Below are 17,828 nucleotides of genomic sequence, written 5' to 3'. Positions count from 1 at the left end.
GATATTATTATTGGCTTTCAAATGAATCAATCCGATTACAAATCGCTTAAGTCGTTTCCGAGAAAAACGAAAATTACATATTCCATCCGCACAAGTCACTTCCAGAATGACCCAACCTAAAACCAGTATGGAATTGTAGATATTATTATTGGCTTTCAAATGAATCAATCCGATTGCAAATCGCTTAAGTCGTTTCCGGGAAAAACGAAAATTACATATTCCATCCGCACAAGTCACTTCCAGAATGACCCAAAATAAAATTATTCTATATCTCGGAAACTGTGAGTGTTATGTAGACAAATCCAGTATGGAATTGTAGATATTATTATTGGCTTTCAAATGAATCAATCCGATTGCAAATCGGTTAAGTTGTTTTCGAGAAAAACGAAAATTACATATTCCATCCGCACAAGTCACTTCCAGAATGAACCAACATAAAATTATTCTATATCTCGGAAACTGTGAGTGCTAGGTAGACAAAACCAGTATGGAATTGTAGATATTATTATTGGCTTTCAAATGAATCAATCCGATTGCAAATTGGTTAAGTCGTTTCCGAGAAAAATGAAAATTACATATTCCATCCGCACAAGTCACTTCCAGAATGACCCAACCTAAAAATAATCTATATCTCGGAAACTATGAGTGCTAGGTAGACAAAACCAGTATGGAATTGTAGATATTATTATTGGCTTTCAAATGAATCAATCCGATTGCAAATCGGTTAAGTTGTTTTCGAGAAAAACGAAAATTACATATTCTATCCGCACAAGTCACTTCCAGAATGACCCAACCTAAAAATAATCTATATCTCGGAAACGGTAAGAGTTAGGTAGACAAAACCAGTATGGAATTGTAGATATTATTATTGGCTTTCAAATGAATCAATCCGATTGCAAATCGCTTAAGTCGTTTCCGAGAAAAACGAAAATTACATATTCCATCCGCACAAGTCACTTCCAGAATGAACCAGCAAAAAATTATTCTATATCTCGGAAACTGTGAGTGCTAGGTAGACAAAACCAATATGGAATCGTAGATATTATTATTGGCTTTCAAGTGAATCAATCCGATTGCAAATCGGTTAAGTCGTTTCCGAGAAAAACGAAAATTACATATTCTATCCGCACAAGTCACTTCCAGAATGACCCAACCTAAAAATAATCTATATCTCGGAAACTATGAGTGCTAGGTAGACAAAACCAGTATGTAATTGTAGATATTATTATTGGCTTTCAAATGAATCAATCCGATTATAAATCGCTTAAGTCGTTTCCGAGAAAAACGAAAATTACATATTCCATCCGCACAAGTCACTTCCAGAATGACCCAACATAAAATTATTCTATATCTCGGAAACTGTGAGTGCTAGGTAGACAAAACCAGTATGGAATAGTAGATATTATTATTGGCTTTCAAATGAATCAATCCGACTGCAAATCGGTTAAGTTGTTTTCGAGAAAAACGAAAATTACATATTCCATCCGCACAAGTCACTTCCAGAATGACCCAACCTAAAAATAATCTATATCTCGGAAACTATGAGTGCTAGGTAGACAAAACCAGTATGGAATTGTAGATATTATTATTGGCTTTCAAATGAATTAATCCGATTGCAAATCGGTTAAGTTGTTTCCGAGAAAAACGAAAATTACATATTCCATCCGCGCAAGTCACTTCCAGAATGACCCAACCTAAAAATAATCTATATCTCGGAAACGGTTAGAGCTAGGTAGATAAAACCAGTATGGAATTGTAGATATTATTATTGGCTTTCAAATGAATCAATCCGATTGCAAATCGCTTAAGTCGTTTCCGAAAAAAACGAAAATTACATATTCCATCCGCACAAGTCACTTCCAGAATGACCCAACATAAATTTATTCTATATCTCGGAAACTGTGAGTGTTATGTAGACAAATCCAGTATGGAATTGTAGATATTATTATTGGCTTTCAAATGAATCAATCCGATTGCAAATCGGTTAAGTTGTTTTCGAGAAAAACGAAAATTACATATTCCATCCGCACAAGTCACTTCCAGAATGAACCAACATAAAATTATTCTATATCTCGGAAACTGTGAGTGCTAGGTAGATAAAACCAGTATGGAATTGTAGATATTTTTATTGGCTTTCAAATGAATCAATCCGATTGCAAATTGGTTAAGTCGTTTCCGAGAAAAACGAAAATTACATATTCCATCCGCACAAGTCACTTCCGGAATGACCCAACATAAAATTATTCTATATCTCGGAAACTGTGAGTGCTAGGTAGACAAAACCAATATGGAATTGTAGATATTATTATTGGCTTTCAAATGAATCAATCCGATTGCAAATCGGTTAAGTTGTTTTCGAGAAAAACGAAAATTACATATTCCATCCGCACAAGTCACTTCCAGAATGACCCAACCTAAAAATAATCTATATCTCGGAAACTATGAGTGCTAGGTAGACAAAACCAGTATGGAATTGTAGATATTATTATTGGCTTTCAAATGAATTAATCCGATTACAAATCGCTTAAGTCGTTTCCGAGAAAAACGAAAATTACATATTCCATCCGCACAAGTCACTTCCAGGATGACCCAACCTAAAAATAATCTATATCTCGGAAACGGTTAGAGCTAGGTAGATAAAACCAGTATGGAATTGTAGATATTATTATTGGCTTTCAAATGAATCAATCCGATTGCAAATTGGTTAAGTCGTTTCCGAGAAAAACGAAAATTACATATTCCATCCGCACAAGTCACTTCCAAAATGAACCAACATAAAAATATTCTATATCTCGGAAACTGTGAGTGCTAGGTAGACAAAACCAGTATGGAATTGTAGATATTATTATTGGCTTTCAAATGAATCAATCCGATTGCAAATCGGTTAAGTTGTTTTCGAGAAAAACGAAAATTACATATTCCATCCGCACAAGTCACTTCCAGAATGAACCAATATAAAATTATTCTATATCTCGGAAACTGTGAGTGCTAGGTAGACAAAACCAGTTTGGAATTGTAGATATTATTATTGGCTTTCAAATGAATCAATCCGATTGCAAATTGGTTAAGTCGTTTCCGAGAAAAACGAAAATTACATATTCCATCCGCACAAGTCACTTCCAGAATGACCCAACATAAAATTATTCTATATCTCGGAAACTGTGAGTGCTAGGTAGACAAAACCAATATGGAATTGTAGATATTATTATTGGCTTTCAAATGAATCAATCCGATTGCAAATCGGTTAAGTTGTTTTCGAGAAAAACGAAAATTACATATTCCATCCGCACAAGTCACTTCCAGAATGACCCAACCTAAAAATAATCTATATCTCGGAAACTATAAATGCTAGGTAGACAAAACCAGTATGGAATTGTAGATATTATTATTGGCTTTCAAATGAATCAATCCGATTACAAATCGCTTAAGTCGTTTCCGAGAAAAACGAAAATTACATATTCCATCCGCACAATTCACTTCCAGAATGACCCAACCTAAAAATAATCTATATCTCGGAAACTATGAGTGCTAGGTAGACAAAACCAGTATGGAATTGTAGATATTATTATTGGCTTTCAAATGAATCAATCCGATTGCAAATCGGTTAAGTTGTTTTCGAGAAAAACGAAAATTACATATTCCATCCGCACAAGTCACTTCCAGAATGACCCAACCTAAAAATAATCTATATCTCGGAAACTATGAGTGCTAGGTAGACAAAACCAGTATGGAATTGTAGATATTATTATTGGCTTTCAAATGAATCAATCCGATTACAAATCGCTTAAGTCGTTTCCGAGAAAAACGAAAATTACATATTCCATCCGCACAAGTCACTTCCAGAATGACCCAACCTAAAAATAATCTATATCTCGGAAACTATGAGTGCTAGGTAGACAAAACCAGTATGGAATTGTAGATATTATTATTGGCTTTCAAATGAATCAATCCGATTACAAATCGCTTAAGTCGTTTCCGAGAAAAACGAAAATTACATATTCCATCCGCACAAGTCGCTTCCAGAATGACCCAACCTAAAACCAGTATGGAATTGTAGATATTATTATTGGCTTTCAAATGAATCAATCCGATTGCAAATCGCTTAAGTCGTTTCCGGGAAAAACGAAAATTACATATTCCATCCGCACAAGTCACTTCCAGAATGACCCAACATAAAATTATTCTATATCTCGGAAACTGTGAGTGTTATGTAGACAAATCCAGTATGGAATTGTAGATATTATTATTGGCTTTCAAATGAATCAATCCGATTGCAAATCGGTTAAGTTGTTTCCGAGAAAAACGAAAATTACATATTCCATCCGCACAAGTCACTTCCAGAATGAACCAACATAAAATTATTCTATATCTCGGAAACTGTGAGTGCTAGGTAGACAAAACCAGTATGGAATTGTAGATATTATTATTGGCTTTCAAATGAATCAATCCGATTGCAAATTGGTTAAGTCGTTTCCGAGAAAAATGAAAATTACATATTCCATCCGCACAAGTCACTTCCAGAATGACCCAACCTAAAAATAATATATATCTCGGAAACTATGAGTGCTAGGTAGACAAAACCAGTATGGAATTGTAGATATTATTATTGGCTTTCAAATGAAACAATCCGATTGCAAATCGGTTAAGTTGTTTTCGAGAAAAACGAAAATTACATATTCTATCCGCACAAGTCACTTCCAGAATGACCCAACCTAAAAATAATCTATATCTCGGAAACGGTAAGAGTTAGGTAGACAAAACCAGTATGGAATTGTAGATATTATTATTGGCTTTCAAATGAAACAATCCGATTGCAAATCGCTTAAGTCGTTTCCGAGAAAAACGAAAATTACATATTCCATCCGCACAAGTCACTTCCAGAATGAACCAGCATAAAAATAATCTATATCTCGGAAACTATGAGTGCTAGGTAGACAAAACCAGTATGGAATTGTAGATATTTTTATTGGCTTTCAAGTGAATCAATCCGATTGCAAATCGGTTAAGTTGTTTTCGAGAAAAACGAAAATTACATATTCCATCCGCACAAGTCACTTCCAGAATGACCCAACCTAAAAATAATCTATATCTCGGAAACTATGAGTGCTAGGTAGACAAAGCCAGTATGGAATTGTAGATATTATTATTGGCTTTCAAATGAATTAATCCGATTGCAAATCGGTTAAGTTGTTTCCGAGAAAAACGAAAATTACATATTCCATCCGCGCAAGTCACTTCCAGAATGACCCAACATAAATTTATTCTATATCTCGGAAACTGTGAGTGTTATGTAGACAAATCCAGTATGGAATTGTAGATATTATTATTGGCTTTCAAATGAATCAATCCGATTGCAAATCGGTTAAGTTGTTTTCGAGAAAAACGAAAATTACATATTCCATCCGCACAAGTCACTTCCAGAATGAACCAACATAAAATTATTCTATATCTCGGAAACTGTGAGTGCTAGGTAGACAAAACCAGTATGGAATTGTAGATATTTTTATTGGCTTTCAAATGAATCAATCCGATTGCAAATTAGTTAAGTCGTTTCCGAGAAAAACGAAAATTACATATTCCATCCGCACAAGTCACTTCCAGAATGACCCAACCTAAAAATAATCTATATCTCGGAAACTGTGAGTGTTATGTAGACAAATCCAGTACGGAATTGTAGATATTATTATTGGCTTTCAAATGAATCAATCCGATTGCAAATCGGTTAAGTTGTTTCCGAGAAAAACGAAAATTACATATTCCATCCGCACAAGTCACTTCCAGAATGAACCAACATAAAATTATTCTATATCTCGGAAACTGTGAGTGCTAGGTAGACAAAACCAGTATGGAATTGTAGATATTATTATTGGCTTTCAAATGAATCAATCCGATTGCAAATTGGTTAAGTCGTTTCCGAGAAAAATGAAAATTACATATTCCATCCGCACAAGTCACTTCCAGAATGACCCAACCTAAAAATAATATATATCTCGGAAACTATGAGTGCTAGGTAGACAAAACCAGTATGGAATTGTAGATATTATTATTGGCTTTCAAATGAATCAATCCGATTGCAAATCGGTTAAGTTGTTTTCGAGAAAAACGAAAATTACATATTCTATCCGCACAAGTCACTTCCAGAATGACCCAACCTAAAAATAATCTATATCTCGGAAACGGTAAGAGTTAGGTAGACAAAACCAGTATGGAATTGTAGATATTATTATTGGCTTTCAAATGAATCAATCCGATTGCAAATCGCTTAAGTTGTTTCCGAGAAAAACGAAAATTACATATTCCATCCGCACAAGTCACTTCCAGAATGAACCAGCATAAAATTATTCTATATCTCGGAAACTGTGAGTGCTAGGTAGACAAAACCAATATGGAATTGTAGATATTATTATTGGCTTTCAAGTGAATCAATCCGATTGCAAATCGGTTTAGTTGTTTTCGAGAAAAACGAAAATTACATATTCCATCCGCACAAGTCACTTCCAGAATGACCCAACCTAAAAATAATCTATATCTCGGAAACTATGAGTGCTAGGTAGACAAAACCAGTATGGAATTGTAGATATTATTATTGGCTTTCAAATGAATTAATCCGATTGCAAATCGGTTAAGTTGTTTCCGAGAAAAACGAAAATTACATATTCCATCCGCGCAAGTCACTTCCAGAATGACCCAACCTAAAAATAATCTATATCTCGGAAACGGTTAGAGCTAGGTAGATAAAACCAGTATGGAATTGTAGATATTATTATTGGCTTTCAAATGAATCAATCCGATTGCAAATCGCTTAAGTCGTTTCCGAAAAAAACGAAAATTACATATTCCATCCGCACAAGTCACTTCCAGAATGACCCAACATAAATTTATTCTATATCTCGGAAACTGTGAGTGTTATAAAGACAAATCCAGTATGGAATTGTAGATATTATTATTGGCTTTCAAATGAATCAATCCGATTGCAAATCGGTTAAGTTGTTTTCGAGAAAAACGAAAATTACATATTCCATCCGCACAAGTCACTTCCAGAATGAACCAACATAAAATTATTCTATATCTCGGAAACTGTGAGTGCTAGGTAGACAAAACCAGTATGGAATTGTAGATATTTTTATTGGCTTTCAAATGAATCAATCCGATTGCAAATTGGTTAAGTCGTTTCCGAGAAAAACGAAAATTACATATTCCATCCGCACAAGTCACTTCCGGAATGACCCAACATAAAATTATTCTATATCTCGGAAACTGTGAGTGCTAGGTAGACAAAACCAATATGGAATTGTAGATATTATTATTGGCTTTCAAATGAATCAATCCGATTGCAAATCGGTTAAGTTGTTTTCGAGAAAAACGAAAATTACATATTCCATCCGCACAAGTCACTTCCAGAATGACCCAACATAAAATTATTCTATATCTCGGAAACTGTGAGTGTTATGTAGACAAATCCAGTATGGAATTGTAGATATTATTATTGGCTTTCAAATGAATCAATCCGGTTACAAATCGCTTAAGTCGTTTCCGAGAAAAACGAAAATTACATATTCCATCCGCACAAGTCACTTCCAGAATGAACCAGCATAAAATTATTCTATATCTCGGAAACTGTGAGTGCTAGGTAGACAAAACCAGTATGGAATTGTAGATATTATTATTGGCTTTCAAATGAATCAATCCGGTTACAAATCGCTTAAGTCGTTTCCGAGAAAAACGAAAATTACATATTCCATCCGCACAAGTCACTTCCGGAATGACCCAACATAAAATTATTCTATATCTCGGAAACTGTGAGTGCTAGGTAGACAAAACCAATATGGAATTGTAGATATTATTATTGGCTTTCAAATGAATCAATCCGATTGCAAATCGGTTAAGTTGTTTTCGAGAAAAACGAAAATTACATATTCCATCCGCACAAGTCACTTCCAGAATGACCCAACCTAAAAATAATCTATATCTCGGAAACTATGAGTGCTAGGTAGACAAAACCAGTATGGAATTGTAGATATTATTATTGGCTTTCAAATGAATCAATCCGATTACAAATCGCTTAAGTCGTTTCCGAGAAAAACGAAAATTACATATTCCATCCGCACAAGTCACTTCCAGGATGACCCAACCTAAAAATAATCTATATCTCGGAAACGGTTAGAGCTAGGTAGACAAAACCAGTATGGAATTGTAGATATTATTATTGGCTTTCAAATGAATCAATCCGATTGCAAATTGGTTAAGTCGTTTCCGAGAAAAACGAAAATTACATATTCCATCCGCACAAGTCACTTCCAAAATGAACCAACATAAAAATATTCTATATCTCGGAAACTGTGAGTGCTAGGTAGACAAAACCAGTATGGAATTGTAGATATTATTATTGGCTTTCAAATGAATCAATCCGATTGCAAATCGGTTAAGTTGTTTTCGAGAAAAACGAAAATTACATATTCCATCCGCACAAGTCACTTCCAGAATGACCCAACATAAAATTATTCTATATCTCGGAAACTGTGAGTGTTATGTAGACAAATCCAGTATGGAATTGTAGATATTATTATTGGCTTTCAAATGAATCAATCCGGTTACAAATCGCTTAAGTCGTTTCCGAGAAAAACGAAAATTACATATTCCATCCGCACAAGTCACTTCCAGAATGAACCAGCATAAAATTATTCTATATCTCGGAAACTGTGAGTGCTAGGTAGGCAAAACCAGTATGGAATTGTAGATATTATTATTGGCTTTCAAATGAATCAATCCGATTGCAAATCGCTTAAGTCGTTTCCGAGAAAAACGAAAATTACATATTCCATCCGCACAATTCACTTCCAGAATGACCCAACATAAAATTATTCTATATCTCGGAAACTGTGAGTGTTATGTAGACAAATCCAGTATGGAATTGTAGATATTATTATTGGCTTTCAAATGAATCAATCCGATTGCAAATCGGTTAAGTTGTTTTCGAGAAAAACGAAAATTACACATTCCATCCGCACAAGTCACTTCCAGAATGAACCAACATAAAATTATTCTGTATCTCGGAAACTGTGAGTGCTAGGTAGACAAAACCAGTATGGAATTGTAGATATTATTATTGGCTTTCAAATGAATCAATCCGATTGCAAATTGGTTAAGTCGTTTCCGAGAAAAACGAAAATTACATATTCCATCCGCACAAGTCACTTCCAGAATGACCCAACATAAAATTATTCTATATCTCGGAAACTGTGAGTGCTAGGTAGACAAAACCAATATGGAATTGTAGATATTATTATTGGCTTTCAAATGAATCAATCCGATTGCAAATCGGTTAAGTTGTTTTCGAGAAAAACGAAAATTACATATTCCATCCGCACAAGTCACTTCCAGAATGACCCAACCTAAAAATAATCTATATCTCGGAAACTATGAGTGCTAGGTAGACAAAACCAGTATGGAATTGTAGATATTATTATTGGCTTTCAAATGAATCAATCCGATTACAAATCGCTTAAGTCGTTTCCGAGAAAAACGAAAATTACATATTCCATCCGCACAATTCACTTCCAGAATGACCCAACCTAAAAATAATCTATATCTCGGAAACTATGAGTGCTAGGTAGACAAAACCAGTATGGAATTGTAGATATTATTATTGGCTTTCAAATGAATCAATCCGATTGCAAATCGGTTAAGTTGTTTTCGAGAAAAACGAAAATTACATATTCCATCCGCACAAGTCACTTCCAGAATGACCCAACCTAAAAATAATCTATATCTCGGAAACTATGAGTGCTAGGTATACAAAACCAGTATGGAATTGTAGATATTATTATTGGCTTTCAAATGAATCAATCCGATTACAAATCGCTTAAGTCGTTTTCGAGAAAAACGAAAATTACATATTCCATCCGCACAAGTCACTTCCAGAATGAACCAACATAAAATTATTCTATATCTCGGAAACTGTGAGTGCTAGGTAGACAAAACCAATATGGAATTGTAGATATTATTATTGGCTTTCAAATGAATCAATCCGATTGCAAATCGGTTAAGTTGTTTTCGAGAAAAACGAAAATTACATATTCCATCCGCACAAGTCACTTCCAGAATAACCCAACCTAAAAATAATCTATATCTCGGAAACGGTAAGAGTTAGGTAGACAAAACCAGTATGGAATTGTAGATATTATTATTGGCTTTCAAATGAATCAATCCGATTACAAATCGCTTAAGTCGTTTCCGAGAAAAACGAAAATTACATATTCCATCCGCACAAGTCACCTCCAGAATGACCCAACCTAAAAATAATCTATATCACGAAAACGGTTAGAGCTAGGTAGATAAAACCAGTATGGAATTGTAGATATTATTATTGGCTTTCAAATGAATCAATCCGATTGCAAATTGGTTAAGTCGTTTCCGAGAAAAACGAAAATTACATATTCCATCCGCACAAGTCACTTCCAGAATGAACCAACATAAAATTATTCTATATCTCGGAAACTGTGAGTGCTAGGTAGACAAACCAGTAAGGAATTGTAGATATTATTATTGGCTTTCAAATGAATCAATCCGATTGCAAATCGGTTAAGTTGTTTTCGAGAAAAACGAAAATTACATATTCCATCCGCACAAGTCACTTCCAGAATGACCCAACCTAAAAATAATCTATATCTCGGAAACTATGAGTGCTAGGTAGACAAAACCAGTATGGAATTGTAGATATTATTATTGGCTTTCAAATGAATCAATCCGATTACAAATCGCTTAAGTCGTTTCCGAGAAAAACGAAAATTACATATTCCATCCGCACAAGTCACTTCCAGAATGACCCAACCTAAAAATAATCTATATCTCCGAAACGGTTAGAGCTAGGTAGATAAAACCAGTATGGAATTGTAGATATTATTATTGACTTTCAAATGAATCAATCCGATTGCAAATCGCTTAAGTCGTGTCCGAGAAAAACGAAAATTACATATTCCATCCGCACAAGTCACTTCCAGAATGACCCAACATAAATTTATTCTATATCTCGGAAACTGTGAGTGTTATGTAGACAAATCCTATATGGAATTGTAGATATTATTATTGGCTTTCAAATGAATCAATCCGATTGCAAATCGGTTAAGTTGTTTTCGAGAAAAACGAAAATTACATATTCCATCCGCACAAGTCACTTCCAGAATGAACCAACATAAAATTATTCTATATCTCGGAAACTGTGAGTGCTAGGTAGACAAAACCAGTATGGAATTGTAGATATTTTTATTGGCTTTCAAATGAATCAATCCGATTGCAAATTGGTTAAGTCGTTTCCGAGAAAAACGAAAATTACATATTCCATCCGCACAAGTCACTTCCGGAATGACCCAACATAAAATTATTCTATATCTCGGAAACTGTGAGTGCTAGGTAGACAAAACCAATATGGAATTGTAGATATTATTATTGGCTTTCAAATGAATCAATCCGATTGCAAATCGGTTAAGTTGTTTTCGAGAAAAACGAAAATTACATATTCCATCCGCACAAGTCACTTCCAGAATGACCCAACCTAAAAATAATCTATATCTCGGAAACTATGAGTGCTAGGTAGACAAAACCAGTATGGAATTGTAGATATTATTATTGGCTTTCAAATGAATCAATCCGATTACAAATCGCTTAAGTCGTTTCCGAGAAAAACGAAAATTACATATTCCATCCGCACAAGTCACTTCCAGGATGACCCAACCTAAAAATAATCTATATCTCGGAAACGGTTAGAGCTAGGTAGATAAAACCAGTATGGAATTGTAGATATTATTATTGGCTTTCAAATGAATCAATCCGATTGCAAATTGGTTAAGTCGTTTCCGAGAAAAACGAAAATTACATATTCCATCCGCACAAGTCTCTTCCAAAATGAACCAACATAAAAATATTCTATATCTCGGAAACTGTGAGTGCTAGGTAGACAAAACCAGTATGGAATTGTAGATATTATTATTGGCTTTCAAATGAATCAATCCGATTGCAAATCGGTTAAGTTGTTTTCGAGAAAAACGAAAATTACATATTCCATCCGCACAAGTCACTTCCAGAATGAACCAACATAAAATTATTCTATATCTCGGAAACTGTGAGTGCTAGGTAGACAAAACCAGTATGGAATTGTAGATATTTTTATTGGCTTTCAAATGAATCAATCCGATTGCAAATCGGTTAAGTTGTTTTCGAGAAAAACGAAAATTACATATTCCATCCGCACAAGTCACTTCCAGAATGACCCAACCTAAAAATAATCTATATCTCGGAAACTATGAGTGCTAGGTAGACAAAACCAGTATGGAATTGTAGATATTATTATTGGCTTTCAAATTAATCAATCCGATTACAAATCGCTTAAGTCGTTTCCGAGAAAAACGAAAATTACATATTCCATCCGCACAAGTCACTTCCAGGATGACCCAACCTAAAACTAATCTATATCTCGGAAACGGTTAGGGCTAGGTAGACAAAACCAGTATGGAATTGTAGATATTATTATTGGCTTTCAAATGAATCAATCCGATTGCAAATTGGTTACGTCGTTTCCGAGAAAAACGAAAATTACATATTCCATCCGCACAAGTCACTTCCAAAATGAACCAACATAAAAATATTCTATATCTTGGAAACTGTGAGTGCTAGGTAGATAAAACCAGTATGGAATTGTAGATATTATTATTGGCTTTCAAATGAATCAATCCGATTGCAAATCGGTTAAGTTGTTTTCGAGAAAAACGAAAATTACATATTCCATCCGCACAAGTCACTTCCAGAATGAACCAACATAAAATTATTCTATATCTCGGAAACTGTGAGTGCTAGGTAGACAAAACCAGTATGGAATTGTAGATATTATTATTGGCTTTCAAATGAATCAATCCGATTGCATATTGGTTAAGTCGTTTCCGAGAAAAACGAAAATTACATATTCCATCCGCACAAGTCACTTCCAGAAAGACCCAACATAAAATTATTCTATATCTCGGAAACTGTGAGTGCTAGGTAGACAAAACCAATATGGAATTGTAGATATTATTATTGGCTTTCAAATGAATCAATCCGATTGCAAATCGGTTAAGTTGTTTTCGAGAAAAACGAAAATTACATATTCCATCCGCACAAGTCACTTCCAGAATGACCCAACCTAAAAATAATCTATATCTCGGAAACTATAAGTGCTAGGTAGACAAAACCAATATGGAATTGTAGATATTATTATTGGCTTTCAAATGAATCAATCCGATTACAAATCGCTTAAGTCGTTTCCGAGAAAAACGAAAATTACATATTCCATCCGCACAATTCACTTCCAGAATGACCCAACCTAAAAATAATCTATATCTCGGAAACTATGAGTGCTAGGTAGACAAAACCAGTATGGAATTGTAGATATTATTATTGGCTTTCAAATGAATCAATCCGATTGCAAATCGGTTAAGTTGTTTTCGAGAAAAACGAAAATTACATATTCCATCCGCACAAGTCACTTCCAGAATGACCCAACCTAAAAATAATCTATATCTCGGAAACTATGGGTGCTATATCTCGGAAACGGTTAGAGCTAGGTAGACAAAACCAGTATGGAATTGTAGATATTATTATTGGCTTTCAAATGAATCAATCCGATTGCAAATTGGTTAAGTCGTTTCCGAGAAAAACGAAAATTACATATTCCATCCGCACAAGTCACTTCCAAAATGAACCAACATAAAAATATTCTATACCTCGGAAACTGTGAGTGCTAGGTAGACAAAACCAGTATGGAATTGTAGATATTATTATTGGCTTTCAAATGAATCAATCCGATTGCAAATCGGTTAAGTTGTTTTCGAGAAAAACGAAAATTACATATTCCATCCGCACAAGTCACTTCCAGAATGAACCAACATAAAATTATTCTATATCTCGGAAACTGTGAGTGCTAGGTAGACAAAACCAGTATGGAATTGTAGATATTTTTATTGGCTTTCAAATGAATCAATCCGATTGCAAATCGGTTAAGTTGTTTTCGAGAAAAACGAAAATTACATATTCCATCCGCACAAGTCACTTCCAGAATGAACCAACATAAAATTATTCTATATCTCGGAAACTATGAGTGCTAGGTAGACAAAACCAGTATGGAATTGTAGATATTTTTATTGGCTTTCAAATGAATCAATCCGATTGCAAATCGGTTAAGTTGTTTTCGAGAAAAACGAAAATTACATATTCCATCCGCACAAGTCACTTCCAGAATGACCCAACCTAAAAATAATCTATATCTCGGAAACTATGAGTGCTAGGTAGACAAAACCAGTATGGAATTGTAGATATTATTATTGGCTTTCAAATGAATCAATCCGATTACAAATCGCTTAAGTTGTTTCCGAGAAAAACGAAAATTACATATTCCATCCGCACAAGTCACTTCCAGGATGACCCAACCTAAAACTAATCTATATCTCGGAAACGGTTAGGGCTAGGTAGACAAAACCAGTATGGAATTGTAGATATTATTATTGGCTTTCAAATGAATCAATCCGATTGCAAATTGGTTACGTCGTTTCCGAGAAAAACGAAAATTACATATTCCATCCGCACAAGTCACTTCCAAAATGAACCAACATAAAAATATTCTATATCTCGGAAACTGTGAGTGCTAGGTAGATAAAACCAGTATGGAATTGTAGATATTATTATTGGCTTTCAAATGAATCAATCCTATTGCAAATCGGTTAAGTTGTTTTCGAGAAAAACGAAAATTACATATTCCATCCGCACAAGTCACTTCCAGAATGAACCAACATAAAATTATTCTATATCTCGGAAACTGTGAGTGCTAGGTAGACAAAACCAGTATGGAATTGTAGATATTATTATTGGCTTTCAAATGAATCAATCCGATTGCATATTGGTTAAGTCGTTTCCGAGAAACACGAAAATTACATATTCCATCCGCACAAGTCACTTCCAGAAAGACCCAACATAAAATTATTCTATATCTCGGAAACTGTGAGTGCTAGGTAGACAAAACCAATATGGAATTGTAGATATTATTATTGGCTTTCAAATGAATCAATCCGATTGCAAATCGGTTAAGTTGTTTTCGAGAAAAACGAAAATTACATATTCCATCCGCACAAGTGACTTCCAGAATGACCCAACCTAAAAATAATCTATATCTCGGAAACTATAAGTGCTAGGTAGACAAAACCAGTATGGAATTGTAGATATTATTATTGGCTTTCAAATGAATCAATCCGATTACAAATCGCTTAAGTCGTTTCCGAGAAAAACGAAAATTACATATTCCATCCGCACAATTCACTTCCAGAATGACCCAACCTAAAAATAATCTATATCTCGGAAACTATGAGTGCTAGGTAGACAAAACCAGTATGGAATTGTAGATATTATTATTGGCTTTCAAATGAATCAATCCGATTGCAAATCGGTTAAGTTGTTTTCGAGAAAAACGAAAATTACATATTCCATCCGCACAAGTCACTTCCAGAATGACCCAACCTAAAAATAATCTATATCTCGGAAACTATGGGTGCTATATCTCGGAAACGGTTAGAGCTAGGTAGACCAAACCAGTATGGAATTGTAGATATTATTATTGGCTTTCAAATGAATCAATCCGATTGCAAATCGGTTAAGTTGTTTTCGAGAAAAACGAAAATTACATATTCCATCCGCACAAGTCACTTCCAGAATGACCCAACATAAAATTATTCTATATCTCGGAAACTGTGAGTGTTATGTAGACAAATCCAGTATGGAATTGTAGATATTATTATTGGCTTTCAAATGAATCAATCCGGTTACAAATCGCTTAAGTCGTTTCCGTGAAAAACGAAAATTACATATTCCATCCGCACAAGTCACTTCCAGAATGAACCAGCATAAAATTATTCTATATCTCGGAAACTGTGAGTGCTAGGTAGACAAAACCAGTATGGAATTGTAGATATTATTATTGGCTTTCAAATGAATCAATCCGATTGCAAATCGCTTAAGTCGTTTCCGAGAAAAACGAAAATTACATATTCCATCCGCACAATTCACTTCCAGAATGACCCAACATAAAATTATTCTATATCTCGGAAACTGTGAGTGTTATGTAGACAAATCCAGTATGGAATTGTAGATATTATTATTGGCTTTCAAATGAATCAATCCGATTGCAAATCGGTTAAGTTGTTTTCGAGAAAAACGAAAATTACATATTCCATCCGCACAAGTCACTTCCAGAATGAACCAACATAAAATTATTCTGTATCTCGGAAACTGTGAGTGCTAGGTAGACAAAACCAGTATGGAATTGTAGATATTATTATTGGCTTTCAAATGAATCAATCCGATTGCAAATTGGTTAAGTCGTTTCCGAGAAAAACGAAAATTACATATTCCATCCGCACAAGTCACTTCCAGAATGACCCAACATAAAATTATTCTATATCTCGGAAACTGTGAGTGCTAGGTAGACAAAACCAATATGGAATTGTAGATATTATTATTGGCTTTCAAATGAATCAATCCGATTGCAAATCGGTTAAGTTGTTTTCGAGAAAAACGAAAATTACATATTCCATCCGCACAAGTCACTTCCAGAATGACCCAACCTAAAAATAATCTATATCGCAAATCGGTTAAGTTGTTTTCGAGAAAAACGAAAATTACATATTCCATCCGCACAAGTCACTTCCAGAATGAACCAACATAAAATTATTCTATATCTCGGAAACTGTGAGTGCTAGGTAGACAAAACCAGTATGGAATTGTAGATATTTTTATTGGCTTTCAAATGAATCAATCCGATTGCAAATCGGTTAAGTTGTTTTCGAGAAAAACGAAAATTACATATTCCATCCGCACAAGTCACTTCCAGAATGAACCAACATAAAATTATTCTATATCTCGGAAACTATGAGTGCTAGGTAGACAAAACCAGTATGGAATTGTAGATATTTTTATTGGCTTTCAAATGAATCAATCCGATTGCAAATCGGTTAAGTTGTTTTCGAGAAAAACGAAAATTACATATTCCATCCGCACAAGTCACTTCCAGAATGACCCAACCTAAAAATAATCTATATCTCGGAAACTATGAGTGCTAGGTAGACAAAACCAGTATGGAATTGTAGATATTATTATTGGCTTTCAAATGAATCAATCCGATTACAAATCGCTTAAGTTGTTTCCGAGAAAAACGAAAATTACATATTCCATCCGCACAAGTCACTTCCAGGATGACCCAACCTAAAACTAATCTATATCTCGGAAACGGTTAGGGCTAGGTAGACAAAACCAGTATGGAATTGTAGATATTATTATTGGCTTTCAAATGAATCAATCCGATTGCAAATTGGTTACGTCGTTTCCGAGAAAAACGAAAATTACATATTCCATCCGCACAAGTCACTTCCAAAATGAACCAACATAAAAATATTCTATATCTCGGAAACTGTGAGTGATAGGTAGATAAAACCAGTATGGAATTGTAGATATTATTATTGGCTTTCAAATGAATCAATCCGATTGCAAATCGGTTAAGTTGTTTTCGAGAAAAACGAAAATTACATATTCCATCCGCACAAGTCACTTCCAGAATGAACCAACATAAAATTATTCTATATCTCGGAAACTGTGAGTGCTAGGTAGACAAAACCAGTATGGAATTGTAGATATTATTATTGGCTTTCAAATGAATCAATCCGATTGCATATTGGTTAAGTCGTTTCCGAGAAAAACGAAAATTACATATTCCATCCGCACAAGTCACTTCCAGAAAGACCCAACATAAAATTATTCTA

The sequence above is a fragment of the Stomoxys calcitrans genome, chromosome 5, assembly GCF_963082655.1.
Source record: "Stomoxys calcitrans chromosome 5, idStoCalc2.1, whole genome shotgun sequence".
Taxonomy (NCBI): domain Eukaryota; kingdom Metazoa; phylum Arthropoda; class Insecta; order Diptera; family Muscidae; genus Stomoxys; species Stomoxys calcitrans.
This window is presented reverse-complemented; position numbering follows the sequence as displayed.